The sequence below is a fragment of the Macaca mulatta genome, chromosome 5 (assembly GCF_049350105.2).
Source record: "Macaca mulatta isolate MMU2019108-1 chromosome 5, T2T-MMU8v2.0, whole genome shotgun sequence".
In the NCBI taxonomy this organism is placed as follows: domain Eukaryota; kingdom Metazoa; phylum Chordata; class Mammalia; order Primates; family Cercopithecidae; genus Macaca; species Macaca mulatta.
Genome location: NC_133410.1, coordinates 152,374,316 through 152,391,366, shown reverse-complemented (window position 1 = coordinate 152,391,366; position 17,051 = coordinate 152,374,316). Strand labels below are relative to the sequence as shown.

The window sequence follows — 17,051 nt, the reverse complement described above, 5'->3', positions numbered from 1 at the left end:
CACTTCTTGACGTGAAGTTCACGCCGTCAGTTGATGGACCAGGGCCTCAGACTCCTCCATTCTCGGTATTATGGCATATATTGACACTACAGTAGATCAAATGAATTTTAATTCAGAGCAAGCACAAATATGTTGGACTTTTTACAAAGCTATGTCCTTTGATTCTACAATAGAGCATCGACAAGAAAAAAGTATGATAGGAAGTTATGAATCATCACAAGAGCTTACCTTCTCCACCATACCCCCATTAATTTCATACATTTTAAATATTTTAAATGTAACAAAATGTAATAAAAATCATATATATATACTTCCCTGGATTAAGCACCGTGACCATTTTATCACATTGGATTTGTCTCATTCTAAAGCTCCAGTTCTTTCCAGATCACTCTGGTCCTCGATATTGTATTGTGCCATAATAAAAAGCAAATGTAATGATGTCCCCCAAGTACTGTAAGATCCATAAGTGCCTTCTTATGGATAATTTTTATTGCTCTTACAATATCTGAATCAATATATATCTCATGTATATTTTAATATATTACATAATATATAATATGCATATTAAGAGGCATCTTGAATTGTAAAAGTATCTGTTTTGAACAGAAGTGCTTAACTTACATAGACATAATGCTACAAGAAATATACTAACTAAGGAAGAACTTTGAAATTAAGCAACTCTTATACTCATTCAAAGAATGTTAAAGCAAAGGTATAGGCACATCCCCTCATAGAATGCACTCCTAGTGTCGCTGAGTGAGGTCGACAGCAACCTTTTCTAAGACAGAACACCCCACTGGTGAGACAGGGCCCAAGTCAGAGCAGAATGGAGTGGGGCTCCCAGTGAGGAGGAAGCCTGTGCTAACATTCATTAGCCCTAATGAATGTTTTTCACTGGGTCCAGACCCCGCCTCAGCTCTCCCCGGCTGGCTGGCCATGGTAGACACTAAGTATACTTGAGCTTCCACTTCTTTATTTTCTTAGGCCATTCTGAATAAGTAAAAATGTATTGTATTTTTTAACATAATAGTTAACAAATATGAAGTAATTTCACTAAATATGTGTTGTGTGCATGTGTGTGTGTTTATGATTTTTTATGTCCACAATTACATCTTCCAAGGACTAAAATAAATCTCATCAGAGGGTCTCCTAAGCACAACCATTGAAGGAAGAGCTCCATATGTTTTCACCTTGTTGAAGCAACAAGAAATTAGGCCACATTTGAACAAGGAGCTTTTTGAGAGAAGTACATTGATATCTCAAAAATCAGTAATTGATTATTATTAATCAATTTATTCCAAGTCTTTTTCCCTTATAATATAGAAGTCAATAATTTACAGAGATAATTGTGTCAAGGACTCAGTTTTTCGCCTGCAAAATGAGAATATCTCCTTCACAGGATTATTGAGAATCAATATGATGATATATGTACACTAGTGTTCACTAGGCACTCAGCCAACTGTAATTACTGTTCCTTGTTTTATTCTTATTATCCTGGAATGGCCAGTCCCTTATGTTTTCATTAGCATCTGTTCTCCCAGGTTTCTGTCAGTCTCATCTGTCTGACACAGTGGGAGCTGAGCCTTTCTCAGCCAAGATTCAATATATGGTGCCCGATGATACTGTTTACCTCAATTTTATCAAAATCACTGTGATGATACCACACATGAATGATAGGTGTTACCACAAGACAAAAGGCACAAGCATGCATTCTCTGTGAGGAGAAGGGGGACCTCAGGGCCATGCCTCAGGCCACTGTAACAACTGAAGATACAAGTAGGACCCAGTCACCCCATCCCTAAGCTCTGCCTTAGGCAGCTTGTCTCCCTGGGTTCCCAGAATGCTGCCTGTCATGTCCGCATGGCCTCTTGCCAATTTTGAGCTCCCTCTCAGCCCTGATGGCAGGCCATGGTAGACACTAAATATACCTGAGCTTCCTTCTCTTGGGCAGACACTAAGTATATTTGAGATTCCTCCCATGTGGGCAAACCCAGTGCTCCAATCTTCTGGTGACAGCAAGCTCCACACCAAGGATGGCTTCACCACAAAGCACGCCAAGCACCTGGAAGTGCCCAGGCAGAGCCCCCCACAACAGTGCAGTACCTCCCTAAGACCTGATGGCACCCTTTGCTTTCACTAGAACCTCAACCTGGAGGCCTGCCCCTGTGAATTCAGCAGATATTATGACATGCCCAAACTGCTGACTGAGTGTGCTCCAGTGGCTCCTTTGGCACTGATGGCCAGGTATGCTTCTGACAGGAGGACTGATAGGGATGGATGGTGGGGGACAGCTGGAGCAGAGCAGCAATCTATACTCATTAACTGGGGACAGAATAATCCATTAAAGGCTTAGAGCAATCCTAAATGTGAGTGTAAATGTGAATGAACTCCAGATAAATCAAGTAATTGAAGAGGCAGCTCCACATCTGAAATTTCAAATGGAGCTTTAGATACCATCATATTCACTGTCAACAGTTTCCTTACTTGGAATTTACAAGATGCCTTCATATCCTTTTCTCATTTAATCATCCTTTGTCCAATATGAGCTGTTTATTAATATCCCATAATAGAAACAAAAATACTCCTGAGTCATTCAGGTATCAAGGGGTGGAGCTAAGATTTGAGCCCACATCACCTGACTCCTAATTTTACATTTCTTCCACATCTTGCCATAAAAGCGTGAATTGAAGTACCTGTGATTTGTTGATGTGCTTATACTCATAGCTGGTAAGTATAGAATTATACAAAGAATCATGGAACCTGAGGAAACAGAGGCTTGAGTTGATTCAACTGAAATGTACAAGCAAAAGTGCTTTAAAATGATGAGCCCCTAGCTGAGTGTTGTGATTCACACTTGTAATCCCAGCACCTTGGGAGGCCAAGGGAGAAGGATGGCTTGAAGCCAGGAGTTCAGTAACAGCCAGGGCTACAAACCAAGACCCCATCTCTACAAAAAAAATGTAAAAATTAGCTGAGTGTGGTGTTGTACACCTGTAGTCCTGGCTACTTGGGAGGCTGAGGCAAGAGCATCTCTTGAGCCTGGGAGTTCAAGACTGCAGTGAGTTATGATTGTGTCATTGCACTCCAGCCAGCCTAGTTGAGACCCTGTCTCAAAAAAAAAAAAAAAAAAAAAAATAGATGAGCTCCTGTTCCATGCAGCAAATTATTTTTCCCAGCATCACATTGGCTGTGATAGGGCTGAGACGATAACTCTATTCTCCTGGCTGCTAGCTAGCCCCGTGCTTACTCCACCTAATGGAGGGTGATTTGAAAGATTTTTCCTAAAGCCTTTTTAGACTTCTTATCCTCTTCTTTTAAATGTAAAGCAAAGTATCAGATTTCTTGGCACCTTTTTAAAAGTGATTTAATGTTGATAGTTGCTATGGATTGGCTGTGTTCCCACTCAAATCTCACTTTGAATTGTAGTAATCCCCATGTGTCAAGGGCGATTACTTTGGACTGTGGACTTTTGAGTTAATGCTGAAGGGAGCTAAGATTTTGGGGGATTGTTGGTAAGGCATGATTGTTTTTCAAATGTGAGGACATGAGATTTGGGAGGGGCCATGGGTAGAATGACACGGTTTGGCTGTGTCCCCACCCACATCTCATCATGAATTGTAATGATCCTCATGTGTCAAGGACGGGGCCAGGTGGAGATAATTAAATCATGGGGGCAGTTTCCCCCAACTATTCTCACGGTAGTGAATAAGTCTTACAAGATCTGGTGGGTTTATAAATGGGAGTTCCCTTGTACAAGTTCTCTTGCCTGTTGCCATGTAAGACATGAATTTGCTCCTCATTCGCCTTACACCATGATTGTTAGGCCTTCCCAGACATGTGGAACATGAGTCCATTAAACTCCTTCCTTCATAAATTACCCAGTCTCAGGTATGTCTTCATTAGCAGCATGAGAATGGACTAACACAGTAGTAAAGCTTTCTGATGGGTTCAAGTGTAAAAGTCAATGGATAGCCTCACCTGATCCAGAAGTATCATTACTGACATGTACCTATGAGCATTAACATGAGCCCAAAGTTTCTCTATATCTTCCTTTGGGGCAAATAAGAAGCAGGTTAGACAGCTATAGAAGAGAAAACAGACATACAACCAAATGTATAAAGCTTTGAAAATTGCTGTCTTATTCCATTTGTGTTGCTCTAAAGGAATACCCGAAGCTGGGTAATTTATAAAGAAAAGTTTATTTGGCTCACAATTCTGCAGGCTGTACAGGAAGCATGGTACCAGCATCTGTTTCTGGTGAGGCCTCAGGAAGCTTTCAACCATGGCAGGAGGTGAAGGGGAGCTGGTGTGTCACATGGCAAGAAAGGAACAAAGGGGATGGAGGTGCCACACTCTTTTAAACAACCAGCTCTCCTGTGAAAAAACAGAACAAGAACTCATTCATTCTGTAAGAAATGCACCAAGCCACTCTTGAAGTATCCGCCCCATAACCCAGACACCTTCAACCAAACCCTGCCTTCAGCACTGGAGACCAAATTTAAACATGAGATTTGGAGGGAACCAATATCCAAACTATATCATTCTACCCCTTCCCTCCCAAATCTAATGACCTTCTCACACTGCAAAAAAGAATCATCCCTTCCCAATAGTCCCCCAAAATTTTAACTCACTCCAAGCATCAGCTTAAAAGTCCAATCTGAGACTGAGCATGGTGGCTCACAACTGTATTTCCAGCACTTTGAGAGGTCAAGGTGGGCAGAACACTTGAGGTCAGGAGTTCGAGACCAGCCTGGGCAACATGGTGAAATCTGTCTCTACTAAAAATATAAAAATTAGTGAGGTATGGTGGCATACACCTGTAATTCCAGCTACTTGGGAGGCTGAGGCAAGAGTATCACTTGCAACTAGGAGGAAGAAGCTTCAATGAGCTGAGATCGTGCCACTGCATTCCAGCCTGGGAGACCAAGTGAGACCCTTTCTCAAAAAATAATAATAATAATAATAATAATAAATTTTAAAAGTCCAATCTGAGACTCAAGGAAAGTTCCTTCCATCTATAAGCCTGTACGATCAAAAACAAGTTATGAGAAATAAAAACAAAAATCATGTGATCATCTCAACAGATGCAGAAAAAGCATTTGACAAAACCCAGCATCCCTTTATGATCAAAACCCTCCGCAAAATCGGTATGAAAGGGACATACCTCAAAGTAATAAAAGCCATCTATTATAAACCCACAGCCAACATTATACTGAATGGGGAAAAGTTGAAATCATTCCACCTGAGAACTGGAACAAGACAAAGATGACTACTTTCACCATTTCTGTCCCATTTCTATTCAACATAGTACTGTAAGTCTAGCCAGAGGAATCAGACAAGAGAAATAAATAAAGGGCAACCAAATCGGTAAAGAGGAAGTCAAGCTGTCACTGTTCACCAATGATATGATCATATACCTAAAAAACCCTAGAGACTCATGCAAAAACCTCCTAGATCTGATCAATGAATTCAGTAAAGTTTCAGGATAGAAAATCAATATACACAAATCAGTACCACTGCTATTATACACCAACAATGACCAAGCTGAGAATCAAATCAAGAACTCAACCCCCTTTACAATAGCCACAAAAAAAAAAAAAAAAAAAATCATAAAATACTTAGGAATATACCTACCAAGGAGATGAAAGATCTCTACAAGGAAAACTACAAAACACTGCTAAAAGAAATTGTAGATGATACAAACAAATAGAAACACATTCCATGCTCATGGATTTGAAGAATCAATATTGTGAAAATGATCATACTGCCAAAAGCAACTTACAAATTCAATGCAATTCCCATAGAAATACCATCATCATTCCTCACAGAACTAGAAAAAACAATCCTAAAATTCATATGGAACCAAAAAAGAGCCCACATAGTCAAAGCAAGACTAAGCAAAAAGAACAGATCTGGACATATCACATTACCTGATTTTAAACTATAGTACAAGGATATAGTTACCAAAACAGCATGGTAGTGGTATAAAAATAGGCTTGAAGACCAATGGAACAGAATAGAGAACCCAGAAATAAAGCCAAATACTTACAGCCAACTGATTTTCAACAAAGCAAACAAAAACGAAGTGGGGAAAGGACACCCTATTCAACAAATGGTGCTAGGATAATTGACAAGCCACAAGTAGGAGAATGAAACTGGATCCTTATCTCTCACCTTATGCAAAAATTAACTCAAGATTGATCAAGAACTTAAATCTGGCTGGGCGTGGTGGCTCATGCCTGTAATCTCAGCACTTTGGGAGGCCAAGGCGGGTGGATCATGAGGTCAGGAGATTGAGACCATCCTGGCCAACACGGTGAAACCTCATCTCTACTAAAAAAAAATACAAAAAATTAGCTGGGCGTGGTGTCAGGCACCTATAGTCCCAGCTACTAGGGAGGCTGAGGCAGGAGAATGGCATGAACCTGGGAGGTGGAGCTTGCAGTGAGCTGAGATCGTGCCACTGCACTCCAACCTGGGTGACAAAGCGAGACTCTGTCTCAAGAAAAAAAACAACAACAAAAAGAAAAACAGGAAAAGAACTTAAATCTAAGACCTGAAATCATAAAAATTCTAGAAAATAACATCAAAAAAACTCTTCCAGACATTGGCTTAAGCCAAAAACCCAAAAGCAAATGCAACAAATAGAAAGATAAATAGGTAGGACCTAATTAAACTAAAAAACTTCTGCAGAGCAAAGAAATAGCAGAGTAAACAGCCCCAAGGGAAAAAAAAATACTACTGTCAAAAAGTGGACTAAGGACATGAATAGACAATTCTCAAAAGAAGATATACAAATGGCCAACATGGGAAAAAATGCTCAACATCACTAATGATCAGGCAAATGCAAATCAAAACCACAATGCGATACCACCTTACTCCCACAAGAATGGCCATAATTAAAAAATCAAAAAATAACAGATGTTGGTGTGGATGTGGTGAAAAGTAGAACTACTGTTTGATTCAGCAATCCCAGTCTTGGGTATCTACTTAGAGGAAAAGAAATCATTATATGAAAAAGACACTTGAACATGCATGTTTATAGCAGCACAATTCACAATTGCAAAAATATGGAACTTGCCTAAATGCCCATCAACCAATGAGTGGATAAAGAAAATGTGGTATACAGATACCATGGAATACTGCTCAGCCCTAAAAAAGAATGAAATTATGGCATTCACAGCAACCTGGATAGAATTGGAGACCATAATTCTAAGTGAAGTAACTCAGGAATGGAAAACCAAACATCATATGTTCTCACTTGTAAATGAGAGCTAAGCTATGAGGATGCAAAGGCATATATAAGAGTGACATAATGGACTCTGGGGACTTAGGGGAAGGGTGGGAAGGGGGGTGAGGGATAAAAGAGTACACCTTGGGTACAGTGTACACTGCTTGGGTGACAGGTGCACAAAAATCTCAGAAATCATCACTAAAGAACTTTTTCATCCAACCAACCAGCACCTGTTCCTCCAAAACTATTGAAATAAGAAAACAAAAACGACCTGAGCATGGTGACTCACACCTGTAATCCCAGCGCTGTGGGAGGCCAAGGTGGGCGGATCACGAGGTCAGGAGTTCGAAACCAGCCTGATCAACATGATCAAACCCTGTCTCTACAAAAACAAAAAACAAACAAACAAACAAACAAAAACAAGTAGTATCTGTTGATATTGTAAAGAGCAAATCAAACTACTGTTATAGCACATCTGGTTTTCTAATGAGAAAATGCTTATAAAGTATGTCTAGAGGGGGAAATCCTGCTCACTTAAATAGGATAAATTATATCTTCCAGAGGTCCTAGTAAGAGTGAGTGAAGAACAATGAGTCAGGGACCTAAAGAAAATACTGAGTTATAATTACAATGTCCACATTAACAACATAAAAGAACACTTATAATTTCAATGACTAATAAGGCCTTTCATTCTCTCCTACCACTTTCCTGTTTCTCTTACTGTTTCTGGGGTGATAGTGTTGAAAATAATGATTCCTAGGTACTTTTACAGAATAGCAATATTTAGTAACCACGATTTGGTATAAAAGGATTATCAGGTTAATTTATATACAATTTTGCAAGAAAAGTGTGGTAACTTACTGATCTTTTTCTGAAGCATACACCAGCCACAAGAACTGCTAACAATTCTGTATAGTATAGCAGTTCGCCTCTCAGTTGTGTCTTATGCACTGCCATGTTTATACATGGGATCCTAACCTTTTAGACTGAAATACATTTAAAAAGTTATAATCTTCAGGTCTCAGAAACTATATATTTAGTTTACATATTTTCATTCCATTAAGAAAAGGTTTAGCATTTGAGTAAGAACATGACACATTGTGCTTTCTTAATATCATATTGTCTTTAGCATATAACCACCTTTAGATTAAAAACCTGGAGGAAAATGGTTATCTGCCAAAAAGTAATTTTCTTCCCTCAATATTTAGGTGAAAACAGAAGGGACAAAGTGAAATACAGCCTGGAAGAATATAGGTTATCTTCAGTAATTAACTACACAAATATCAAATATCTATCTATCTTGAACCTGTGTAGACATGGCTTTAGATAAATTTAATCTTTCATCTGATATGAAAGATAGAATTGTATAGCAAGGGATACAAAGACAGGTATAGAAAGACAGAATTGCCTGACATAAAAATTATTCTAGAATATAAAACATAATTTTAGAAAATGATAAATATGATGGGGTATTATTTATTCATAATTCTGGAAAAGTAATAAAAATACATTCACTATAATATTTAACCAAAAGCATAAACATTCTTTTTAAAAGTAGTACTTGTTATTCATTATGTGCCTTTTTAAATTAATTCAGTTATCTTTACTGTATATGATTTTCTCTATATAGATTTCTATTTTGTATGTTACATTCTATTTTTTACTTATAAGCAAATCATTTTTTAAACTTAAATGTGTTAACTCTCTTGAAGTCATGTGCTATCAATAAATAATAAATAATATTGAGAATATTACCTTGAAAAATAAAAAAAAAGTTATGTTCTTCCAAGATACGATGATGAAATAAAGATTGATAAATATTTCCATTCCAAAATCGAGAAATAGGCCAAAAATAAGGGGCAACAGGTTCCACAGAAATCTGCAATCCAGTAGAGCAGACATTAAACCTTAAAGCTCCAAAATAATCTCCCTTGGCTCCATGTCCCACATCCAGGCCACACTGGTGCGAGGGATGTGCCCCCAAGGTCTTGGGCAGCCCCACCCCTATGACCCTGCTGGGTGCAGCTCACACGGCTGCCTTCATGGGTTGGAGTCGAATGCCTGCGGCTTTTCAAGGCTGAAGGTATAGCTGGCTCTTCCATCCTGGGATCTGGAAGGTAGTGGCCTGTTCCTACAGCTCCACTAGTAGTGCCTCGGTGAGGACTCTCCATGGGGGGCTTCAACCCCATATTTCACCTCAGCACTGCCCTATCGAGTCTTTCTACAGGGCCTCGACTCCTGCAGGAGGCTTTTTCCTGGGCACCCAGTCTTTCTACTATATCCTCTGCAATCTACAGGAAAGTTGCCAAGGCTCCACCACTCTTGCCTTCTGCCCGCCTGCAGAACTAACACCATGTGGAAGCCTACAAGGCTTATGGCTTGTGCCCTCCAGAGCAGTTGCCCAAGCAGTATCTGGGGCCCTTTGAGCTGAGGCTGGAGCCAAAGCAGCTAGGATTCGGGGAACAGTGTCCTGACTCTGTACAGGGTAATGAGGGGCTCCAGGCTTGGTTCCCGAAATCATCTTTCCTCCTAGACCTCTGGACTTGTGAAGGGAGAGGCTACCTTGAAGATTACCTTCAATAATGTATAATATAAACAGGATTCAAATTTCTTATTACCTTTCTTCATGGGTTTTCTGGCCTCTAAAATGGAAAAAAGATTAATTCTGTTCCTAAAGATATGTATCTAACAAGAAGATCTGTAACAAGTCAGATACCAAGCAGAGTTAACCACACAGTAGAAAAATGTATCCGTACATGCTGTCATTGGGTGCCAACATCAAGCTCTAAGGTGAAATTTAAGTAATAGAAAGAGGAAAAGTATTTATTTAAAGGTACCAAAACATGAAACGTTTTATTGACTGGCAGAGGTAAAGTTATAGACTTACCAGAAGGTAGGAATACTAGTTGAGGGTGTTGTTTCCCCCACCCTCCTACAAAATGCTGCTTCCACAGTTTCTCCAGAATTTGCAGTTACATTCTGACTCCACATATTCCCTACTCCCTGGTTTCAGAGGAGGGTCCAAATCTCTTTATTTTCCAAATTGATCACTTTGAACCCTGACATTTTTGGGTCCCAGACTTTAACAATAAGCCTCAGTCCTCTTTACTAGCTCAATCATTTCTGCCTGCCATCTTTCATTCTTCTCAGAAAAAGCTCACTTTATGGGCTGATACCTGAAATCCTAGTGGTCATCAGAAAATGGGTTTTAATACTTGGCAGTCACATGCATGCTTGATATTTCCCAATCTCAATGCCTAGGATGACATATGCCCTCTGTCTTGTAACCAGAAAAATGTCATTTGTCCTCAGACCAAAGAGATCATGGAGAACTGTTTCAGCAATAGATATGGAGGAAGGAAGCATTATTCTTTCCTATGCCTGCATGGAACAGCAACTGAAGTTACAGATAATACTCCCCTGTTTTCAATCTTTCGATGGCTTTCTATCATAAACTATTTTGTGGATTTAGGGAAAAATCAAAACATATTTCCTGTCTACAGGATTGCAAAAGCTCTATTCACATGATGTGGCCCTCACTAAGTCTCCATTATTATTTCCCACCTCTCTCTCCCTCCCCCACTACACTCCAGCCATGGTGTCTTACTGCTGTTCTTCAAACATAACAAGCACTTTCCCATCACAGGGCTTTTGCACTTGCTGTTCCCCCACTCCTCCTAAAGATCTTCACACAGATACTTGATGGTTAACTCTCTTACATTATTCGGTTTTTCATCCAAATGTCACTTCCCTGGAAACAATTTTGCTGACCACCCTAAGGCAACAACCCAATATCAGTATCTGCTTACTCTGTGTTGTTTGTCTTCACAGCAGTAATGACTTTCTGGATTTTTATATGTGTTTGTTTATGCATATGTGTTAGCATATAAACTCCATGAAGGCTGAGGTTTTGTCAATTCTCTTTATTGTTGTATCTATGGTACCTAGAATGGTGCCTGACAGAAAGGTTCTATATAAATGTATGTTAAATGAAGGATTTGACCAAGTAGTATCATCAAAATTCCTGTTGCCTGAGGTCAGCCAGTAGCTGACTTCTCTGTTGCCCCTTGCTTTCAAGCAGCTGGTTGAGTAATTGCATTATACACATTGGGTGGCCAAGTGCCATTCTGAGAACTAATTTTCTAGTTTTAAAGAAACTATAAAATTGATCTGAAGAAACTGCTAGAGCCAACAGTGATTCAGGAATTCATCCCACCAGCTGAGCACTAATTTATTGACTTTCCTCTAAAGATGGGTGCTAGACCTTTGGCAAACAATGGCAGCAAATCACAGCAAGAGTTAAGACCTATCTTGCCTTAGCACTGCTATATTCCTATGGTCAAAAGTGTTTCATAGTATAATCACATCCTCTTGTTTAAGTGGCATATATTTAGGATTGTTATTTTTCTTTGGCATACACATAAACAGGGGCCAAAATTGAACTCAACTGCTGTATATTGGCTACATCAAAGAATGGACAAACTATATTACAATTTTCCTCTGATATTTTACAAATAAACTTTTCCATCGATGAGTCTACACACACTGGTTCTACATTTTTTTACCATCAAATTCTGTTTTGAACATTACCATGCCATTGAAGAAAACTGTTCTCTCCAAGGTCATTCTTCACTCACCTGTATCAGTCATTAAAACCAATGCCTCTTTCCAAATTTTCCACAACAGCTTTCAAAACTTGTGACATTCTGGGTCTCCTCCCATAACTGACTGCCACTTTACAGGCAGTACAATGTAGAATAAAATGCATGGAAAATAAAGTCATACCATTCTGGATCAAGCAAATCTGTTCCAGTTTTGAATTCTCACTCAGCCACCTATTCGCTACACAACTTCAAACTAGTGGGTTCACAAACCTCTAAGCTTTACTTTCCTAACCTATATAATGGAAGTCATCATATCCACCACATGTTGTGGTTATAAAAACTAAATAATAATATTGTCTTTGGCATATGGTAGACATTAAATGAATGTAAGTTTTCATCTTTCTTTTGTATCCTCTATCACTTCCTTGACTATTTTGTCTTCTTTCAACAAAGTCACTCCTGTTATTTTCATTTATTCTATTAACTATCACTTTTTGAAGGGTTCATGTAAATATTCAGCTCCATACTTCTCACTGAAAATGTCTTAATTACTTACAAAATTTGTAAGTCACTGATATGTTCTTACATTACCCTAATGTAATGCCCCACGGGATGGGGCAGGAAGGTGGGCGCCTGCGGTGGAGGCAGAATGGTACCCACGTGGAGGTGTCGGCCATGTCGAGGATGGTCCCTGGTGGCAGGGTGGAGGGGGTGAGCATATTGTTTATGGTGATAGTGATGCGGAGGTGGGAGGGCAGCGGCCCCACCTGGAACAAGCTGCTGATGTCGGTGTCGAAGGAGAGGTAGACCCCTCATGCTCTAGCGTGTCGACCCCATTCACCCACGCAATGGCATAGGAGTGGGCACTGCCAATCCTCAGCACCACTCTTGTGTGCAGGTCCTGGGTCCATTGCTCTGGCAGGGTCACCTCCCGTTCGTACCACGTCTGGCCTAGAAAATGCCGCAGCCGCCAGTCCTGGCCAATGTCATTGAAGCTGGAGGGAACCGGCATGTCCAGGATGGGGTCCGACTCTCGCAGCAGACGCGGATACCACTGCTCCTAGAAGCCACGGCACCGGTTGTCGAAGAAGTCGGCGCAGAAGCTCCTCCAGAGGCCGTCCAGCTTCTTGCGCTCCTGCGACGGCCTCTCTAGGGGACACAGCATCCCGCCCTGCAGCGCCAGCACGCAGCCCCACAACAGTGGCCAGAGCGCCGACCAGGCGTCCGCCGCCCCCCAGACCATGCTTTCCGCTCCTCCGCTGGGCCGCCGTCTGCCGGGCTATGAGCAGCGCAGGAGGAGCCCTGCGGACTGGTCGCGCGCGACGTGATGCACCGGTCGCGCCGAGGAAAAGTATTTTTTAAAAACCAAGAGATTTGAACTGAGGAACAATTACAAATACCCAAAGGGATGATTTGTTCCCCTGTGTTTAAAAGTCTTGGTGCTAGACAATCAAGGATGTTTCCAACACATACCTAGAAGACTCTGACCTTCTAGCACCACTGTTCAGGTTAAACCCGGCCCCGTCCTAAGTGACTGCCTGTGCCTCTCTGTATTCTAGTCTTTCACTCCCAGCTGCAGCTGGTAGCTGGCAGCGTTTGACCTGCAGTGGGAGCTGCAGCTCACCTTTGTTCATAACACCGCCATTCGTCTGCAGCCTCCAATCAGAGCTTCAAGGTGAGCCTGGGGAGACCTCTACAGGTGCCTGTGGTTTCACTGTAACTACCTAAACTATTCATTCTCTTATCAAGCACCCAGTCCCAGTACTGTCCAGGTACAATAAGGAGCCCAAAGATAATTTTTTTAAGATTAATTCCTGCTATGAAGAAACTAAACTCAGCGTGCTCTTGAAGGAGCTCCCTCTAACTTATGACTATTATGGGTAAGAAAGCACTGTGGCATCTGCAGCACTTAGATTGGTAGGAGTATTCTGCAAGACCTGTGCCATTAATTTTCTCAAGTTTGCTCCCAGGGAAAGAGGTGACTGGGGAAGAGGGGGAGCACAAAAAATAGGGGGCTGGGGGAAAGCCAGTAACCAGAGAAAAGACCTTTCTACAACTGGAAAGCATACTAGGAAAGCAGACCTATCCATCTACTGGGATTAAAGGGAATACAAAATGAAAGAAAAAAAAAAAGTTATTCCTTGCAAAGCTAGGATGACCAGATGGCCCCTCGCCACCTTGTAGAAAGGAGTCTGAAAGTCAGCTAATCACCAGCCTGTTTGTGAGGAAGAGCCGGTAAGAACTCCGCCTTTGCACAGTAAATCTGTATCATCTATATTCTTCTTTTTCCCTCCACTCAGCATCCCTACACCCAGCCAGCATGCGCATCAAGGAAAGCAGGCTGGTGGTAAACTTCAGGGCAGAGATCCTCTTCTGAAGGCAGCTAGTACTGTCTCACCCAGCTAAGTCTTGCTTCTAGACAACAGCACTGCCTCGCTCAAGAAATTATCCCTCTGCATCAGGCCAGATGCAGTGGCTCACACCTGTAATCTCAACATTTGGGAGGTCGAGGCAGGCAGATCATTTGAGGCCAGGAGTTCGAGACCAGCCTGGCCAACATAGTGAAACCCTCTCTCTACTAAAAATGCAATAAGTAGCCAGGTGTGGTGGTGCATGCCTGTAGTCCCAGCTATCCAGAAGGCTGAGCCAGAATTGCTTGAACCCGGGTGGCGGAGGTTGCAGAAGTTGTGGTGAGCCTAGATCGCACCACTGCACTCCAACCTGGGTGACAAGAGTAAGATTCTGTCTCAAAAGTCACTAGTCTGCATGAGACACAGAAGCTTTCCCCAAAATTCAAACAGCCATGGAGAAATACCCATGGTCTACAGAAGCAGTGCTTAGTCCACGCTAGAATTCTCTAGAGTTTTGAAATACGGGAAGAAGTAGAACTTACAGTGTGTCTGATGAGTAACCGTGGTGTTTATTGCAACTGAGCTCTAGAAAGAGGCTGCTGTTGTCTATGATCTATCCTTTCCCCAGCCGCCCAGGCATCTCTTTGTCCACTCCAGTGATGTCTGCAGACCACCCTAATGTCACCTCTTGAGGGGTCAACCAACCTTCCACTGGCCAGCATAATAGCCCTGGGGTTTCATCTCAGATTTCACAGTGAATTCTGCTTTCAGGGCAGGATTTAGTTAGGGATGAAAAAGTGTTTCCATTAAGTATTGTATTTGAATCCTGGGTTCTTCAATGATTGAGGAAGACTAATAAAGAAAAATTTACAAATAATCACATGAACTAAATTAGGACTTCAAAAGTTTAACGAAATGAAATAATCTCTGCTTATCTCTATTTCTTTTCCCAATTTATTCACCATCTCTATACATAAAAACTCCTTTGGGTTGTATCCAACATCAAAAACAAGAATTTCTATAGTAAGCAAACTATATGCATAATTATTAATATTTTTGTCAATGTAGTGTTTACATTGTTTGTATTACAAAGTTTCCAACATTAACTAAATTCTGATAAACTTTCTTCTCGTACTGGAGATACATGATATGCAACATTAAAAATATTGGTGTCCTAGAGATAAGAGCGACACACCTTTATGCTGTAGAATTAGAGGCAAGCACCTAGATCCTCAATCTTCTCATAGCCTCATTACCCGCCCCCCCCCCCCTCAAAATCTGTCATTAGAGCTAGGGAATCTCTCAGGACACAACCTCAGTGATAACAAAGAATGAAGACCCATGTTGCCAGTCTTGAGTATCTCAGGTGAGGTGCCAGTCCACTTCTGAAACAATGCTTTGCCTCCTATGCCTTTGGAGAAACTATTCCACTTCTTTATTTTTTTCATTTAGAATCATATCATTTCGGTCTTTGTTCTTCAGTTTTCATTCTTGTAGCATAGCCTTTTCTGGTAACTACTGTGAAGTTAATCCTGCAAAAGCCTATTAAATCATTCTAATAAAAACCTTAGCAGATCCAAAATGATTCTGGGATGTACACAGGGAAGTTAATTCGGCAGCACTGCTCCACACCAAGAATATATTTTGCCCATTATCTGTCATCTGTGGGATGCCATCACCTTTGATCTTCACGTCAGATTCCAACAAGCAAGGATATATTTTGGTAACAGCTATGTACCTCAAAGTTTCTACTGTTAATACATGTCTTCTAGCATTCCATTCATTAGGATTTATGAGTTCATCAATCCTTGTGTCATTAATCTACTTTGTTTAAATTACCCTCCTTAGTACCTGTTTTTTTAGCAATGTTCTACTCCAAAACAACTGGCTTGAAATATAGTAGCACATTCTTTCAAAAAGATTTGTTTTTAGATTAAAAGGGATAGAACAAGATGAAATTTCTTTTTCACTCAATTTTTTCTGAAAAACCACAGGGGTGTTTCATAATGCTTTTTAAAATTGAAATTTTTAAGAAAGGCACTAAGCCAAAGATCATTTATGTAATTAAATCTTGATCAGTTTAAACAATCAGCATATATTAAATACTCAAAGGGCAAATTGAGCAATCCTTATCTGAAATGCTTGGAACCAGCAGTTTTTAGCATTGTCCAGACTTTAGAATACTTGCATTATACTTATCAGTTCAGCATCCCTAATCCAAAAATCAGAAATGCCCTAAATAAGGATTTCCTTTGAGCATTCCAATTTTGGAGCATTTCCGATTTTCGATTTTTTGATTAGGGATGCTCAACCTGTACTCTATGCTTAGGATTTGCTTCTCTCAACTTCATGAAAAAATTAAAATGTAGGCCAGGTGTGGTGTAGGCTCACACCTGTGATCCCAGCACTTCCGAATGTAGGCTCACACCTGTAATCCCAGCACTTTGGGAGGGAGAGGCAAGAGGGAGAGGCAAGAGGGAGGAGTGCCTGAGGTCGGCATTTGAGACGTGACCGGGCAACATAGCAAGGCCCCATCTCTACAAAAACTAAAAAAACTTAGCTGGGCATGGTGGTGCACATCTGTAGTCCTAGCTACTTGGGAAGCTGAGGTGGGAGGATCACTTGGGCCCTAAAGTTTGAGGTTGCAGTGAGCTGTGATCGCACCACTGCACTCCAGCCTGGGTGACAGAGCAAGACCCTGTCTCTTAAAAGGTAGTAATAGTAATTATACTTTATAAGAGCCACCAGCACTTTGTCAGATGTACAATTAAGCAATCTTTCATGCTTTGTTAAATTAAAAAAAAAAGACATTTATTCAGTATCATGACTAGACTATTAAAACATTTAGCAATCAACAGCATG

General features: G+C 40.8%; 1 pseudogene; it reads right to left on the bottom strand.

Annotated features, from left to right (window-relative positions):
• Window positions 1-12,425: 12,425 nt before the first annotated feature.
• On the bottom strand, window positions 12,426-13,485 carry LOC100425827 (beta-glucuronidase pseudogene; annotated as a pseudogene).
• Between the last annotated feature and the right edge of the window lie 3,566 nt (window positions 13,486-17,051).